This window comes from Schistocerca cancellata, chromosome 9 (genome assembly GCF_023864275.1).
Source record: "Schistocerca cancellata isolate TAMUIC-IGC-003103 chromosome 9, iqSchCanc2.1, whole genome shotgun sequence".
Classification (NCBI taxonomy): Eukaryota; Metazoa; Arthropoda; class Insecta; order Orthoptera; family Acrididae; genus Schistocerca; species Schistocerca cancellata.
The window spans coordinates 246,514,062-246,517,918 of NC_064634.1; the positions used below are offsets into that span (position 1 = coordinate 246,514,062).

The 3,857-nt window shown below is 43.9% G+C and overlaps 1 pseudogene; it reads left to right on the forward strand.

Annotated features, from left to right (window-relative positions):
- The first annotated feature begins 485 nt into the window (after window positions 1-485).
- Window positions 486-603, forward strand: LOC126102544 (5S ribosomal RNA; annotated as a pseudogene).
- Window positions 604-3,857: the final 3,254 nt, after the last annotated feature.

A 3,857-nucleotide genomic window follows, 5' to 3' on the forward strand; every position in this document is an offset into this window, starting at 1 on the left:
GTGCAGCTGCCGTGACGGTAGGGCGCTCAGCGCGTCGCTTTTGGCTGCATCGGTGCTCAACGCGCCCTCGGACATTCTCTGTGCTCACAGTTGGCGTCATTACCTGTAGAAGTGCCTCGTACCTCATTCTCCCTGGTCGCCCTGGTGATTACTCCGAATTTTATGTGGGACAGACGCTGCATGTTTAAAAAATTAATACACTCCTGAACATTTGCTCATTTTTCCAGATGAATGACCGGCGGCAGCTGCTGGGGAGAACCGCAAAAATCGAGCAAACCGCTGATCTCTCATTCCTTGCCCCTATCTCTCTCTCCCTCTCTCCCCCCCCCCCTCTTTCTGTTTCGCTCTATCTCTTTCTTTCTTTCTCCTCGTCCCTCTGTAGGGTGTCCCAATCAAAATTTTTCAGATAGTGCGTACTATTGTATAGATGTATCCTCCACCCTCCCCTTTTTCCATTTTTTTTACGTTTGGTAGTAATAGTAGTGGCCAACGGCCTTGCCGCAGTGGTAACACCGGTACCCGTCAGATCACGGAAATTAAGCGCTGTCGGGCTGGGCTAGCACTTGGATGGGTGACCATCCGGTCTGCCGAGCGCTGTTGGCAAGCGGAGTGCTCTCAGCCCTTGTGAGGCAAACTGAGGAGCTACTTGATTGAGAAGTAGCGGCTCCGGTCTCGGAAACTGACATTGCCGGGGGAGTGGTGTGCTGACCACATGCTCCTCCATATCCGCATCCAGTGACACCTGTGGGCTGAGGATGACATGGCAGCCAATCGGTACCTTTGGGCCTTCATGGCCTGTGCGGGAGGAGTTTAGTTTAGTTTTAGTAATAGTAGTAGGTAAAGGTTTCACCAAAATTTAAAGAGAAAAATTCGACGCCACCCATGAGGTGACGGCGTGAAATAAACTATTTACACCGTAATCCAAAGAAAGTAAGAGTGAGCTCTTAAAATAACACTAGGCAGGCGGATGTCTGAACGTTACGTGTAGAGTGGAAGCCAATAGCGGGCTAAGTGCCAAAAAAAAAAAAAAAAAAAAAATTTTTAGCTAGACCCGAAAAACCGAGCTAGGCTAGCGTGGACTAGCGCTACAATCATTTGTAGTAGTGCATGTAACGCCCAGACAATGGCATGAGCCGTATGTGCCGGCCCACAGCGGGCTAAGCGCCACAGAGCTTTGTAATTGTTTCCAGCGCGTGACGGAGATTTTGCCCAGACTGAAAAACATAAGAGGCTGGAAGAATGGCACAGTGTCAAAACTTATGGAGAATGCGACACCTAACAATCTCTTTGTGATTAATATGTTCCAGTCTGAGGACTTTTATTTAATTTTAAAATAGTAGCCGATGCACGTATTAACACAACGGAAATAATGCAGTTGGATTCTAGTGAAAACAGTTGCACCTGGTTTCGTCAAGATTAGAACAATGTTTAGCGAACTTGAAGACAGGAGTACCTAAATGATTCTCAAGAAAGGGATTACCACTGACATAATAAATAACTTTGTTTCACAGTCACAACAATGCAAAACCATGTTGTCAGCTGATAAGAAAAGAGAACTGCAAAAGGTGTTGCCAAAAAAATGGTTCAAATGGCTCTGAGCACTATGGGACTCAACTGCTGTGGTCATAAGTCCCTAGGACTTAGAACTACTTAAACCTAACTAACCTAAGGACAGCACACAACACCCAGCCATCACGAGGCAGAGAAAATCCCTGACCCCGTCGGGAATCGAACCCGGGAACCCGGGCGTCGGAAGCGAGAACGCTACCGCACGACCACGAGATGCGGGCAAAGATGTTGCCGTATTTGGAAGTACGGAACATGTTTCGAACAGTTAGTTAATTAAAACTGCCTTGCACTCTATAGAATTAAAATAAGGATTAAAAATAATTTCATCACAGGATAGTATGTCCGCAAAATGCGTCTGTAAAATGTTAATTGTCCACAAAGCTGATAAATGCTTGAGATTTCGTTCATTTACACTTACCTCGTTTTTGCCGATACCCCTATGGCATTTACCACGTCCTGCGTTTTTCAGTTTTTGTTGCTAAAAGGAAGGGGTCTTAAAAATTGCAGTATTTTCACTCTTACAGTAGACAAACGAAACATATTTTTGTGTTTTTTATTAAAATATTTTTGTAAAAGAAACTAATATTTTTGTAAAAGAAACTGAATAACTCGGTATCAGTATTTCGCCGCCTAGCGTCATAATGAAGGCGATGAGTTCTTTAAGAGACGGAAGGGACAGTTAAGAAGCCGGAAGTTATATGGGCGTGGCGTTTGCGAGGGAACACAGAAAAGATCTTCATTGTTGTAGAAAATTCTTCGCGTAGGCAGATCTTAAGCTCGGAACGGCTACGCCGAAGGGAAATCCCTGTATGGGTCTGCTATGCAATAGGTCAAGATATCACACAAAGACATAAAACAGACCCAGGAGTTCTTAAGGCTTCAGCTTAAGAACTATTTGTTTTAATAGTGATCGAAAGAAGGCAATAGAAGACAATACCTAATAGACAGATTCCTCTGCTTCAATTGATATGTTCTTATTAATTTTGAGAATCGGATACATCTACTGTTCAGTGTAGAGTGCACCAGCTAATGTGTTGGCGCGCTCGAAACGATAAGTCGCTAGTAGGTTGCCTGAGAGGCAGGTTACGTGAATGAACGCGCGGCGCAAGTGTTCACTTCTGATGTAATACAGTACTTTTGGAATACTATCGCTTTTCTGACACTGCTCAGAGTCCATGAAACAGCATATGAGTAGCGACAGATGATTCCGCAAATACAAATATTTCACGCAGTAACGTGCACGAGTAGGAGGTGACCTTGAATGTGCGTACAAGTGTCATCTCCAACTAGGACGATTATTAGAACGACTGTATGACTGCATTCGCAAGTCATTATGCTCTCTCAACATGATGGGTGATTTCTGTGCTTGGTTTGGCACTTGTGAGATTTCCGATAGTTGTGTTTTCAGGGTTTAACCATGCAGATGGCCGACTGGTCGCGTGATGGAAATACTGAATTCCGAACCTTTATTCCGTTTATTGTGTGCAGATGATCGAGTATGTAGTTTATGATCGTTATTGAAAGACCTGCGTGACAGTGCAAACTTGATTACAAGTGAAAGAACGTTTACATATTAATTTTCCATGTTGTAACTACATTAAAGTACAACGTGTTTGAGATAGATTTTTAGAGTCCTAGAAATGGCTAACATAAGAAAAGTTCTCTTTGCTGTGAGTATGTAATTAGTTAACATGACTCATGGAATTATCATACAAGACATGAAAGGAAAGACGTTAGTATTGGGGCAAAGTGGTTTCTGGCCCACTCTATATTTTTGCCAGATGTATCCAAGATGGCGGCGATGACGTCATCCAAGATGGCGGCGTGTAGACATTGCAACAGCACTTGACATCATCCAATATGGCGGCTGTGACATCAGATGATGATGTAAGTGCCACACCCTCTTGCCACACCCTCCCCTGGTGGGAAGTTTGAACTTTTGGCAGGAAGATAGGACAATTGGTCTACCTCCACTAACCTGTCCGCTCCCCAGAAAATGGCAGGAAGTTTGAATTTTTGTGGGAAGATAGGACAATTGGGCTACATCCACTAACTTAAGTCACCCTCCCCTCCTCTCACCGAAAAAATGGCGGGAAGTTCAAATTCTAACAGGATAATGCATCGCACATATACTAAGTTAAGAAAATCGTGAGAAGATAGGTCACTTGGGCTACCTCAACTAACCTAAGTCACCCAACTGCCACCTCTTCCTAGGAACTGGTGTTAAGTTTGAATTTTGGTAGTAAAGAAAGGTCAGTTCCTGTATCTCTACTAAGCTATGGAAATGG